This window comes from Rattus norvegicus, chromosome X (genome assembly GCF_021556685.1).
Source record: "Rattus norvegicus strain SHRSP/BbbUtx chromosome X, alternate assembly SHRSP_T2T, whole genome shotgun sequence".
Classification (NCBI taxonomy): domain Eukaryota; kingdom Metazoa; phylum Chordata; class Mammalia; order Rodentia; family Muridae; genus Rattus; species Rattus norvegicus.
Window position 1 is genome coordinate 68,594,475 of NC_141554.1, and position 15,020 is coordinate 68,609,494.

General features: G+C 40.5%; 2 pseudogenes; both read right to left on the reverse strand.

Annotated features, from left to right (window-relative positions):
• Window positions 1-409: 409 nt before the first annotated feature.
• Adsl-ps1 (adenylosuccinate lyase, pseudogene 1) lies at window positions 410-1,836 on the reverse strand (annotated as a pseudogene).
• Window positions 1,837-7,750: 5,914 nt separating this feature from the next.
• Window positions 7,751-8,013, reverse strand: Banf1-ps2 (BAF nuclear assembly factor 1, pseudogene 2; annotated as a pseudogene).
• Window positions 8,014-15,020: the final 7,007 nt, after the last annotated feature.

The following is a 15,020-nucleotide window of genomic DNA, read 5'->3' on the forward strand; positions in this document are numbered from 1 at the left end:
TTGAGTCCTGAGGGTCTCTCACTTCCCAGATCTCAGGTACATTCTAGAGCATCCTCCCAACCTCCTTCCTCCCGAGGTCACCTGTTTCCATCCTTTCTGCTGGCCCTCAGGGCTGCAGTCCTTTTCCCTGACCCAATACCAGATCATGTTTCCCCTTTCCCCACACCCCCATCCCCTCAATTTTGCCATTTTTAAGAACTTATACTGACTGTAAACCATTTTGATTTTTTATCTCACTCTTTGTTCCATTACATGATATGTTATCTTCTCTTGGAATAGTTGTTCCTTCTCAATTCTATTCAGTCTCTCTCTCTCTCTCTCTCTCTCTCTCTCTCTCTCTCTCTCTCTCTCTCTCTCTAGAATATAATTAGAAAACTCTCAACAAATTTTTCCTTAATTTTACTCTGCTCTACAGACCTAGCTGTCCTTTCCCCTCCATCACACTTTCATAGAGTTTTAGCATGGGATGCACCTGCTCTTTGAGGAATCTGGTGTGGCACTCCACAAGTGAAAGAAGAGGGAGCCAACAAATGCTCTGACTGAGTGAATAGGGTTGAAGAAGGCACCTGCCTGAATGTGCTCTGTGAGGCTCCTTCCTGCTTAGCCATGGTAGCTGCTTGCTGGGAAAGCACTCTAATTTTCTTAAAAGAGTCCTGTCAACTGCCTTCCGCTTTGACCATAACCATGATGTTCTTTGTGGTCATGAAAGGCAGCTCTTGCTGAATGCACCTTTCAGTTACTTACTTGGAGGTATTCATTAATCCTTCAGAAATGTTCTATATGGTATTTAGTATAGCATATTCAGTGAGAAATGCTTCCTCCAAACAGATCTGTGGGTTGTGCTATTACACAGTGTGTGTTTGAACCGTGACACAGAAGCTAACTGTAGTGGGTCTAAGATAGAGGCCATCAGGTGAATAGTCAAGGTGCAGCAAAGTTCTGAGCACATGGGGTTCTGCTTGTATAACATTGCACTTGAGCAACTCTACTGTTTGACAAACAGCTTCTCCATCTCCTTCAGGCTCAGTAGGAGGCTTATGTCAATGCAAAACTTGTGTACTGATGCTTCTAAGATAACCAACACAGATAATACTTCTATGCTCACTTTCATGTATAGGTCTGTCCTGTGATGATGAATGCACTCTTAAATCTTGCCCTTCCTGTCACCAACTTGTCCAGCTGCTCCACCTCCTGGTGATCTCCCTCAAATAAGTACTGAAAGTGGGCCTGAGTGCTAGTGGTGACTTTCATTGCCCTGGAGTGCAACTCATCACAGATACACTTCAAGTTCTGGAGATTCATACAGAGATCTTGAATCCAAAGGCAGCATTGTTTCCTAATAGTGGTCAGCTGAGCAGGCTGAAAATATGTGAAAGCCAGGGTGGGCAGATCAGTGCATTCCTTAGCAAGGTATACAAGCCTCAAGATGACTCTTGCAAGCTTTGGCAAAAGCTGACCAAATTCATTTCTCAGAATAATCAGGCTGTATTGTCTCCAAAACAATAGGAGGTGGCGCCACGCTGAATAATGTCCACAACTTGCAGACAGCAGTGTCTGAACGTGGACAGGGAGCCATCCCATCTTGGAAGGGTAGCATCCCTTCTTCAGTTGCCAACTACGTCAATATTGTTCAGGTTTGACGTCATCTCCCAGATTTATTTACCTGTGAAAGGTACATCAGTGTCTCCTAGGCCTCCACCAGCCACAACCCCAGTTGCTGTCACATCTGGAACATGTACCTGTTGCTGAACAAGAAGCATATCTTGAGGCTAGTGTAGCAGAGCCTGTTGGAGAATGGTAGCTTTCAGGACTGCCAGGGTTGCTGGCGGCAGCCATTTTGAACATTTGACCCAGTCACAGCTTACAATTCTGTTTCTTAATACTTCTTTCTCTTTTTGGTAAGACAAGCTGACCTCAAAAACCACAATCCTCATTCTTCAGCCCCCTAAATCTTGAATTACAGGACATACCATGACCTCTTATAAATCCTTTGCTTATTTATCAGAGTGTGATTAGATAATCATGGCTATTACAGAATAGATTCTATATGATACAGTCACAGTGGAAAAATCACTATATGGATTCATCAGGAAAATTAAAAATAGAATACATTATAGTTCAATCATAACACTTCTGTGTATATACTTGAATGAATCTAAGTTGGTATAACACTGAGATGCTTGCTTATACGTGAATATGAAATAAGCCTATATGTACATCAATACAATAGATTGAAAAATATGGTATATACACTTAATGGCATTTTATTCAGCCATAAATAAGAATGAAATTATGTCATTTGCCATAAAATAGATCATCATGTTAAGTGAAATGGGCCAGAATCAGTAAGACAGTGTGTTTTACATATTTTTATATGAGTGTGTGTATGTATAATATTAAAGTAGAAGGAAAAGTATGTGGGAGTATAAAGGATGTTAAAGGCAGAAAAGAACGCATATATGAATGCATGTATGTTTATGCATGAAAGTAGAAAGAGGACTATTTAGGGGATGCTTAGGTCATAATGAAACCCATTATTTTATCTACCTCATAAAGGATATTAATGAAAATAAAATGGAGGATTTATCTGTTTGTATTGAAGACTACCCAGAAGCCATATTTTCAACAGCAGCAAACAAGAAAACCAAGAAAATGGAGCCTTCTCGTTTTATTGTTGCTAAAATAAGTCATAGCAGAGTCAGATGCAGTAACATTACCCACATGTTTACAGTGTGGCTGTTTCAACTCTAACCATAAAAGCCACAGTTATGGCAGAAAACTAAAACATTCTCAGAAACGCCTTTTTGGTTTTTTGCATTTAATGACAAGAACTGGTCATATGGCTACCCTGAGCTTCAAAGGGAGCAAAGACACTCAGCAAGTTGTATCACTGCCTTGAATAAAATCAAATACCTGCTAGTAAGGAAAACTAAGAAGACAGATTCTATGTTAGAAGCTAAAAATGTCTGCCATGTGTCATCTCAGGCTACCACATGTAACTTAGTATTTGGACAGTTTAATACAAGGCATTGAAAGCCTATCTCTTTGAAGATACACCAGGTATAACTTCAAGAAGTATTAAAGGATCTAGGTCAGTAGGTAGACTAACCTGCTTGCTAGTGTTCACTTCCTTGTGTAATCACATCCAAATGAATCTGGATTAGATTTAATAACTTGCTTCTACAAATGTGGTGGAAAGTAATGGGAATGCATAACTAAGATTAGGTTACCAAAGATCACAATTTCCTTTTGCTACTAGAATCTCTCTGATCACTTTCAGGCTTAGATGAAATTCATTTCAATTTGGGTTTATTAGGCAAAGAACAGAGGACAAAGGACATCCTTTGCTGAACAACATGCAGAGATCTGTGGCAGCCTGTCCAAACAGTCTGTGAGTGCTTGAATCATGTTAACAACAATATGGACTTGGAAGCAGAATTCTGCAAAAATTGAGCCTCAAAATGTGTATAGCCTGACCAATACAAAAAGACAGGCAAGTGTCTCTGCCTGAGAGAGTTAGAGTAACAGAGGACCTAAGCTGTATCTAGATTTCTGACCTAGATAAATTGTAAGATAACAATGTGAGCTGCTTGCAGTTGTTAGATTTCAAGGATAATTTGCTACGCACTAAAAATAACATTCCTGAAGTAAATGATGGACATGCTCAAACAATCATGTAAACTTTCGGCAATTTGAACTGACAAGCTGTAATTTAGGTATTTTTGCATCTATGCTCCCTTCCTCCAACTCTAGAGGAAGAGTTTTCTAATATTCAGGTTAAAACAGTCTAAAAATAAAACTCAATCTTTCACAGGTGAATGAACTCCCCATCTCTTGAGGCATTAAAGCAGAAACAATGTAAACATCTGTTAGATAGTTTTTGTGGTAAAGCTTCAGACATCAAATGACCAGATTAACTAGATCAGTTCTCTTCACTCATATGAAATAACATTCATATAATAGAATGGAAGTGAATAACAAGGATATTACGAACCAAAATGACCAGTTTATATAGGTTTTACCCAACCATTATTAGGTCACTGGGTATCTATAATTAATCTTTGGCACAACAGTGAGCCTTGTTCCCCTATTTAGCATGCTCAACATGAAGTGGTTTAAGATTCTTTTCATACTTATATTTCTGGAAGCAATGGTTTTAGCAATATGATTGCTAGAACAGCAATGTCAGCATAATCTAACACTGGTAAAATACAAACTCTCAACTCCGTTCTATACATATTGTGTTAGAATCTCTGAAAGAATATGGAAATCTTTGTTCCACCAAATAAAATTGAATCTAAATATTTACATTTGTATTTTATGATTAGAATGTTGGAATGGTATGCACTCACTGACAAGTGGATATTAGCACAAAAGCTTGAATTACCCAAGATACAATCTACAACCACATGAAGTTCAAGAGGAAAGACGACTAATGTGCAGATACTTCAGTCCTTAAAAGGGGGAACAAAAGTATCCAGAGGAGAGGATATGGAGACAAAGTTTGGAGCAGAGACTGAAAGAATGGCCATTCCGTGCCTGTCCCACCTGGGGATCCAGTCCATAAACATACAGCCACCAAACTTAGACAATATTGATGAAGCCAAAAAGTGCATGCTGACAGGAGCCTGATATAGCTGTCTTCTGAGAGGCTCTGCCAGAGCATGACAAATATAGAGGTGAATGCTCACAGACAACCATTGAACTGAGAATGGGGTTCCCATTGGAGGTGTTACAGAAAGGATTGAAGGAGCTGAAGGGGCTTGCAACCCCATAAGAACAACAATACCAACCAACCAGAACTCCAAAGGACTAAACCACCATCCAAAGAGTACACATGGACAGACCCATGGCTCCAGCCGCATATACAGCAGAGGATGGCCTTGTTGGGCACCAATGGGAGGAGAAGCCCTTGGTCCTGCCAAGACTGGATCTCCCAATGTAGGGGAATGTCAGGGTGAGGAGGTGGGAAGGGGTGGGGGAACACCCTCATAGAAGAAGGGGAGGGATTATGGGGTAGGGGGTTCATGGAGGAGATACCTGGAAAGGGGATAACATTTGAAATGTAAATAAAAAATATCCAATAATAAAACAAAAGAATGTAGGGAACATAATTCTTTCTCTCTATAGTTTGTCTCCATAATCTATAAAAGTAACTGCTAAGAGCTCTCCAGGGTGAAATGAGATATTAATACAGTCTTCGTGGTACATAACACATAGTAGACAATCTTATCAATTCTATCAGTTCTATTCTTATCAATAAAAGTGAACTGAATATACAATAAAGAAATTACAGCTTTCAAGTTGGATAAAATTAAAGAGTAAATACTATAACTTCACTTCATAAAGATTCTTGGTGTATTACATTGTTTATGATTTTAATCTGTTTTTATGCTTGATAAAATAATGAATAAATGATGACTTAAACAGCATCTAATTGTGAATAATGGTTATATATTGCCAACTAGTGATTATATGCTTGAGTATCTACTTTATGAATAACTGTCAGTGAATTAGTATCTCCATATAGTTTCTCTCTGTCACATGTGTCTGTGCTGCCTTCCCCTGCTATCAACTAATCTTTTAGTGGGAATGAAAATTCATTTTCATATTGTCCCAAAGGAGAAAATGCCAAGAATTCAGTTCTTACATTCTAGAAAACACTAAAAATAGGACTCAGATTATCTAAGGGTTTATCTCATTTCATTAACACAGGGATGAGAAAAGTGAACCTGTGTTTAAAGGCATTATTTGAGAAAAAGGTGAATCACATGCACCCTTACAAGGAAGTACAATTTACAAAGGGATTTAATATATGTACACTGAAGATTACAGAACAAGTCAGGTCAGTTTGACTCGTTTTAACAAGTTACTATATAAATTCAAGACATTTGAAAGTGTTGGAATACAATAATTAATAAGACGCTGGCCTAATATCCAGTGAGTTTGAACTTCTGAATAAGATGGCAGATTCGGGACTGACCTCTTTGTGAGCTGGTAAAGAACAACCAGATTAAGAAAAAAATAACACACACACACACGCACACACAATATCCCAAAAGAGAAAAATAGCAAAATAGCTTCAGATCTCCATGGAAGAAGTGAAGAAGTATTGCAAATAAGGAAAAAAAGAGAAAGCTGCAGAGAAGTAAGGTGAACACAGGCATAGCTGAATAATTCGCTGACATAGGGAGGGGAAGCAGAAGGTCCCTCCAAGAGATAAGCCAGAAACAGATGGGCAGTTCTAGATCTGGATAAGCCCACAACCCTATCAATCCTCAAATTCAGCTGTGGGTTTTGATGGAGCAGTGGTCCAGAGGACAGGTCACCATTAGCGAGGTGCATCATTTTGCCACATGTCTGGAGGGAGAACCTAATTGTTCAAAATCGAGAGACCTCAGAGGCCTGAAATCAGGAAATATCTGCAGGTGAAGAAGCCACAGTCCTTGAGTGAGCAGTGGCCCAGAGAGGAAGCCACAATTTGGCATGCCACAGTCTTCAGGTGAGTGATGTGTCAGAGATGTAGCTGTGCACAGCAAGAACAACAAATGCAGATTAGCCAAAGGGTCTAGATGAGAGGTTGTATTCACCTAAGAAGTGTTAGGCAGAGGTAGCCCAGCTCTCCATTGGAGTTTGAAAGCTCTGAGCCTCAAGCCAATAGATGGATCAAATTCTGGAACTGTCTATCTTCTTTCACTGCTATAGAGCTCAAAGACTTTGAAGTTCCAGAAATTTACATGGCACGCATGGCTGCCTCCCCCAACAAGGTAATTAATGCTCAGGATGTGTTAAAAGTATGAAGACAGGTTCTCTGCCTGTACCCATATGATTGCTATGGTTCCTTACTATATGTTCAATATATCTGAGAGACATCATTCAGCTAAAACAGAAGTACCATCTGTAAAGTCCTGGAAGTTGGAGGAAGAACACAATGCAAATATTAAGTGTGGCCAGTAGAGGCCCCTGGTACACAAAGGAAAACAACTACAGTGAAAACAATTGACAGAAAGGAGATACTTGTCTAATGTAGACTGCAATGCAAGAGTCCATAAATTCAATTCATCCCACCCTCACAAAGAGAATGGGCCATCTTCATTAGTTTTATAATTTTTAAATGTGTAAGTGTTTTGCCTGTATGCATGTCTGTTCACCATGGGATCTTAGAGTAACAATGACTGTGAGGTGGCATATGGGGGCTGTGAATTGAACCTGAGTCCTTGGAAAGCAAGGCCTGTGCTCTTAACTGTCAAATCATCTCTCCAGGCTCCACCTTCAATTCTGAAGAAACTGTTCCAATACATTATTTATTTAATGTTCTTGTAATTCCCGCTCCTTTACATGTTTAACAGGATTTTTATTGCATTGTATTTTTTTTTATTTTGACAGTCACTGACTTTATTAATCTAAAAATCTTTATAAGGACAGTGACTACCCTGCCCCCCAAAATGGAACCAAATGGAATCCAACAGATCTTGAAATGAGGGCGAAGGGGGCCAAGAATCCATTCATGAGAACTGATGACTATTGCCATGGAACTGCAGGGTCCTATGAAGGGCAAGGCATGCAAAGGCAAGAATTTCAAAAAGGTTGAAATACTGAGAGGAGAAAACTCCCAAACACCCTGGAGTACATAGGAGGTGAGTGTGAATATTTTCCTTCATGGAGTATATAGGCAGGAGCCCTACCTGTCTGTAGATGCTGGAGACTGGATGCTTTGGCTGGGGGCCTGAAAAGGGGTCCTCAGAGAACATTACAAGAAGGCATCACAGCATTGTTGAAGGCATCTAAAGCAGTCAAGGGACTGCTTAGCATTGGCACCACATGTGTCTTTTAGCCATTCTCAGTTGAGGTCTTCATCTTTCTTTAGCACCAGATACTGACCAAGGACTACATAGCATGTTGAAGTTCTTTTTGTTCAGCTTCTTGCCCAGGGCTTCACCAATCTCGACCAGGCTCTCCACTGACTCCCATCAGCTCTGCCATGAAGTATTAGTGCTTTGGGGAGGTTGTCATCTTGATAAGGCTTAACCATCAGTTGTGGCTCTGGTTATACTCCCAGAGCTACTTAGCTTCTCCTACCCACACCTCAAGCTGCTAGAATGTTCTTCGACTTCATAATTTTTTTCTGAAACAAATACAGAGACACCCAGCCAAACACTGGACTGAGATCAAGGTCTTTTATGGAAGTGTTGAGGGAAGGATTGGGGGATTTAAAGGGAATAGGAACTCCACAGATTGACCAACAGATTCAACTAAACTGAACCCTTGGAGGCTCTCAGAGACTGAGTCACCAACCAAAGAGCATACATGGGCTGTACCTAGGCCCCTGGCATGCGCACACACACACACACACACACACACACACACACACACACACACATATACATATGATGCGCAGCTCAGTCTTCGTGTGGGTCCTGAACAACTGGAGCAGGGTTTGTCGCTAAAGCTGTTGCCTGTCGGTGGGATCCATTCTCCAGCTGGGCTGCCTTGTCTGGCCTTAGTGGGAGAGAATGCACCTAATCCAGCAGAGAATTGATGTACCAGGGTTGGGGTGGGGATACTTAGGGAGGAACCCATCCTCTCAGAGAAGAAGAGAAGCAGGATGAAAGGAGGGATTCTATGAAGGGGGTACTGGGAGGGGAACAGCGATTGGGATGTAAAATGAATAAATAATTTAAATGTTATTTAAATTATTAAATGTTATTTTCTTATTATTACATAATTCTTTCATTATTGGGCAGTATTTTTTCTTACATTTACCTAATTGTGTTTTAGACATTTTGCACTATTTACAAACCTTTTTTCCATTTTATCCTTTGATCCTAATGTCTCACTGTCTTCTCCTCTCTACTCTTATTTTTCCTTTTATTTGTGTATATGTGTATATCCTCTACTCTTTCCCTTTTCCCATCTCCTTCTATTATTATCTCATTCATTTACTCTTTCTACATCCTAAATAATTTTAACTTTACACAGTATCTTGCCATTTTCAGTTTTATGACCACTAGAGTAGAAAAAGTAAAACAAAACAAAACTAAACTAAAAACATAAAAATAAAAAGGATAAACTATGCTCCAGCATTGAAGAAAAATATCAACACAAAAATTGAGGTGCTTAATTTAAAAACTTCAGAATTGAAAATCTTAAAGAACCCAATAAAAAGCAGAGTAATAAATGTCAATAGGAGAATAAAGAGATGAAAGAATAGCACTGATGGAGGACGAAGCTGATGAAACATTCCATTCCAATATAAATATGGGAAATATATGAGATGACCACAATGCTCATGAACTGTGGGAGATGATTAAGAGATTAGAGATGCTGAAATAAGAGACTTAAACCTTTTTCATTCTATGGTATTTGAAATCTTTCATCTACACATGTTGTCTACATTTTATTCTAAGGAATCTATTTGCAACAATCCTTGCAGACATTCTAAATTTTATTAAAGATTTTGGAGCAACAGAGAAAGCTCAGCATGAAACATATGATTTCTCATCATGTTCCTTCTGCTCCTGTGTCTTTTCCTAGTTCTCTTCTGCCTAGATTGCCCCTATGATTACAAACATTATCCCTGTGAAATATGCAGAATTTTTTTAACTCTTTCTTCTATCTTGTTTATTCCTAATGTCTCAACGTATTCAGGCAAGCGTAGACCTTACTCTTTTTAATGTTTTTAATTAATTATTTATTTACATCCAAATGCCCCTCTCCTGATTCCCCCCTTCCAGTGTTCTTCTCCCCTTCACCTCTGAGAGGGTGCTCCCTCCTACCCACCCCTTCCCTGGGGCATGAAGTTTCTATAAAATTAGGCACATCCTCTCCCACAGAGGCTAGACAAGACAGTCCTCTGCTACACATATGCCAGGGGCCTTGGACCAGCCCATGTATGCTGTTTGATTGGTAGCTTAATCACTGGGAGCAAACTCGGGTTCAGGTTAGTTGAGACTATTGGTCTTCCTATGGGGTCACCATCCTCTTCAGCTCCTTCATTCCTTCCCCTAACTCTTCCTTTGGGTCCCCAACCTCAGCCCAATGGTTGGGTGTAACTATCTCCTTCTGTCTCAGTCAGCTGCTGGTAGAGTCTCAGAGGACAGCCATGCCAGATTCCTGTCTGCAAGCACAACATGCCATCAGTAATAGTGTCAGGGTTTGGTGCCTGGCCATGGTATAAATCCCAAATTGGGCCATTCATTGGGCAGTCTTTATTTCAGTCTCTTTTCTATTTTTGACCCTGCATTTCTTTTAGATAGGAACAATTCTAGGTCAAAAATTTGGAAGATAGGTGGGAGCCCCCATCCTTCTGCTGGGGGACCTGTTTATCTACTGGAGGTGATCTCTTCAGGTTCCATATCCCCACTGTTGGGTACTTTGACTAATATCACCCCCCATGGAGTCGTGGGATCCTCTCACATCCCAGATCTCTGGAACTTTCTAGAGGTTCCCCACCCTTTAACCCAGGCAGCTGCATATTTCCATTTATTCTCCTGGCCCTCTGGGCTTCTCTCCTGTCCCCCCCATACCTGATCCTGCCCTTCTTTTCCAATCCCCTCCCTTCTCCCACCCAGGTCCACCCCTCCCTTTGCTTCCTATGATTATTTTGTTCCCCCATCTAAGTGGGATTGAAGCATCCTCACTTGGCCCTTTCTTCTTGTTAAACTTCTTAGAGTCTGTGGGTTGTATCATGGGTATTCTGTACTTTTTTGGCTAATATCCACTTATCAGTGAGTATATACCATGCATGTCCTTTTGGGTCTGGGTTATCTCCCTCAGGATGATATTTTCTAGTTCCATCCATTTACCTGCAAAATTCATGGTATCCTCATTTTTAATAGCTGAATAGCACTCCATTATGTAAATGTATCACATTTTCTGTATCCGTTCTTCAGTTGGAAGGACATCTGTGTTGTTTCCAGATTCTGGATGTTATGAATAAGGTTGCTACAAACATAGTGCAGCCCATGTCCTTGTGGTATGTTGAGACAGGTTCTTGCTATATTGCTCAGGCTGGATTTGAATTCACTGCATATCTCAGAGTGTCCCTGAAATCATGGTGTGTGGATATCTTTTTCAGCCTACTTTTCATGTTGGGTTCATTTATATAAAATGGTCATAATTTTGTTTCTTCTGTGTAAAGGTGAAATAATTATTTGGTGATACTGGGGTTTCCTTTTGGGGAACAGTTTTGGGAACTTGTCATAAGAAAGAAAAAGAGCACATGAAGAGCATGAAGAGATGGAAAGTTCAGGTCGAATGTGATCCCATTAATTTGAATGACTGTATACAGAAAGGTGAGGATCTCTAACAGGTACATGAATCTATGTAGAACTCCTCTGAAATAGATCTTAGAAGAATGGCTGAGCTAACAGTAAAGTTCAGAGAGTATGCCAGGCAAGGTGATGCACACTGGTCATATAAGCATTTGGGAGGCAAAACAGGGAGGCAGCCTGGGCTATATATAAAATTTTGTGTGAAAACAACAACAAAGTTCAGAAAGCAAAACAAATAAAAATAAGTCAAATGCAAAGTTGTTGGAAGAGTGAATAGGAGTCCATGAAAGCCATGCAGATGAAAAAAATAAGTGGATAAGAGAATTAAAAGGAGAATGTATGTTGGGAAGCCAAGTGAATGAAGAATTCAGTCAAACCAAAACCACCAGTACCATCATTAAAATCCTAGAAGAAAGCAGCTGAGAAGTGCCTGTTACAGAATTAAATTAGTAATTGGTGTTCTTAAAACACACATTTTGCTAGAGAGTTGGGAAGCAAAATCCTTAAACAACATTTGAAAGGTGACTGGCAAGTGAAGGATTGGAGGCAGTGAATGTAGAGCTACATTTGTGATCCCTAGGTAAGGAGAAAGGTTGCCAGGGTAAGAGAGAACACTTCTAGGAGGCTAAAGCAATCTCCAGGATGAAGGTGAGTATTTCTTTCCACTAGAAATTACCGACTCCAGGGAAGCAAGGGACTCCTGAGACCCAGTGGGATGGCATTAGCCAAAATACCCAACAGTGGGGAAATAGAGTCTGAAAAGATCACCTCCAGTAGATAGGCATGGCCCCCAGTAGAGGGACTGGGTCATTCATCCATCTCAAAATCTTTAACCCAGAATTGCTCCTGCCTAAAGGAAATACAGGGACAAAGAGTGGAGGAGAGACTGAAGGAAAAGTCATCCAGCACCTGCTCTACCTTGGGATCCACACCATACCATCCACAGACACCAAACCTTGACACTATTGCTGATGCCAAGAAGTGCTTGCAGAAAAGAGCCTAGTATGGCTGTCCTCTGAGAGGCTCCACCAACATCTATTTCTCTCACTGCCAACCATTAGACTCTGGGGACCACAGAGGAAGAGTTAGGGGAAGGACTAAAGGAGCTGAAGACGATTGCAACCTCATAGGAAAAACAACAATATCAACTAACTGGACCCCCAGAACCCCCAGGGATTAAACCACCAACCAGAGAGTACACATGGAGTGACCCATGACTCCAGCTACTTATGTAGTAGAGGATGGCCTTGTCTGGCATCAATGGGAGAGGAGGCCCTTGGTCCTGTGGAGGTTTGTTGCCCCATAGTAAGGAGATGCCAGAGGGGTGAGGCAGGAGTGGGTGAGTGGAGGAGTACTCTCTTAGAGACAAAAGGGAGGGGGATGGGATGGAGGGTTGGAGGGGAAACAGGGTAGGGGGACAACATTTGAAATGTGAATAAATAAAATAATCAATTCATAAAAAAAGAATTTATTTATTGAGCATGTTTATAAGCTTGGAGAATGGTTGGGCTGAAATAGAGAAGTGTGAAGTATTGTGAACAAAAAGGTGCATGGATTATTCACGTTAGTGATTAACTCCAAGTCACCAATTATACATGTTTTTCACATTAAGGAAAGAAATAAAAGCACTTCTCTTGGAATTGTTTAACCAAGAGCAAGTCTAAATTAGAATTCTCTACTTTATGCTTCCTGAATTTTTTGTCCACTGTTGTCTGTTGTATGACTATGAATCTGTGCCTACCTGAAGGCTATATTGTGAATCTGTTCACCCCTGTGTCCCCGTGTCCCTGTCACTTTGTGTCTGTCTACATAGGGCAGCTCTGTCTTTATTTATGAACTGTATGTGTCACTGTGTGTGAGTGGTGTCTGTCCCTAACAAAGGGCTTCACTCTGTCTTAATGAACAGCATGGGTAGTATCACACGGAAAAAGAATGGGATATATTACCAAAATCTTGAATAGAATTTTACAAGTGATTAAGTCACTGAATCTGACTGATCCCAAGTAACCCAGACAACAATCATTTTTAAAATCAACCAATATCTATAAATTGTTGCTTTCAACTATTATGGTAGATAGAGGGCTTTGCTTTCAAACTGCATTTGCTGCTTTCAGTAAACAATACACAAACATTAATTACTCTGGGTCAGGAGAATAGAAGAGTACATAAATTAAGATTGCAGTTATACATTATCTTAGGTTGTAAATCTAGATTACATGGGCAATACAGGGCAAGTAAGGTCAGCTGTTACATTGTTCTCTTAAAGGCAGGTTAAACAGTTGAGTACACAGTAGACTAACACTCTTAAATCTTAAGTAACTTTAAGGAGTATAATTAACTTTGACTGTAAGGTCCCTCAAAATTTCCAGTCTATATAGTGTAAGCACAGTATATCACATCCCTACAGAAAGGAGAATGAATAAATGAAGAGTTTCGAGTGGCTGGGAGAGACAATGATCAGGAATTTGGATGGGAGATGTAGCTATTATGTAGAAAACTAAAAGTGTAACATGGGAATGTCCAAACGATACAAAGAATTCTAAAAGTTAGACTCCAAAAAACCAAATAACACAATTAAAAATGGGGTCCAGTGCTAAACAGAGAATTCTCAACGGAGAAATATCAAATGGCTGAGAAGCACTTAAAGTAATGTTCAACATCCTTAGTCATCAGGGAAGTGCAAATCAAAATGACCCTGAGATTCCACCTCACACCAATCAAAAGGGCTAAGATCAAATTCTCACGTGACAGCCCATGTTGTCTAGGATGTGGAGAAGGAGGAACACTCCTCCATTGTTGGTGGGATTGCATGCTGGTACAATTACTCTGGAAATGAGCCTGGCAGTTCCTCAGAAAAGTAGAAATTGTTTTACCATAAGACCCAACTATACCACTCTTGGGCATACACCCAAAAGATGCTCCACCACACTACAAGGGCATGCGCATGACTATGTTCATAGCAGCCTTATTTGTAATAGCTAGAAGCTGGAAACAACACAGTTGTCCCTCAACAGAGGAATGGATACAGAAAATGTGGTTCATTTACACAATGGAATAACGTTCAGCTATTAAAAATGAGAACATGAATTTTGCAAGTGGATGGAACTAGAAAATATCATCCTGGGTGAGGTAACCCAGACCCAAAAGGACATGCATGGTATGTAGTCACTGATAAGTGGATATTAGCCCAAAAGTTCAGAATTCCCATAATACAACTCATAGTTTGTAGGAAGCTTAATGAGGAGGAGGGCTCAAGTGTGGATGCTTCAAATCCACTTAGAAGGGGCAGCAAAATAATTATGAGAGGCAGAGGGAGAGAGGGACCTGGGTGGAAGAGGTGAGAGGAAGGAGAGAAGGAGGGAAGATCGGGTATGGGGGGATACAGGAGAGAAGCCCAGAGGACCAAGAGAATGAATGGAAATATGCAGCTGTCTGGGGTGAGGGTAGTGAGGGGAACCTCTAGAAAGTTCCAGAGACCTGAGATGTGAGAGGCTTTCAGGATTCAGCGGGGATGACATTAGCTGAAATGTCCAACTGGGGAGATGGAGCCTGAAGAGGTCAATTCCTGTAGATAGACATGACCTCTAGTTGAGGGATGGGGCCACCTACCCATCTTCAAAATTTTTGAACCAGAATTGTTCCTGTCTAAAGCAAATGCAGGACAAAAATGGAACAGAAACAGAAAGAAAGGTCACCCAGTGACCCACCCTACTAAGATCCATCCCATGTGCACACACCAAACACTGA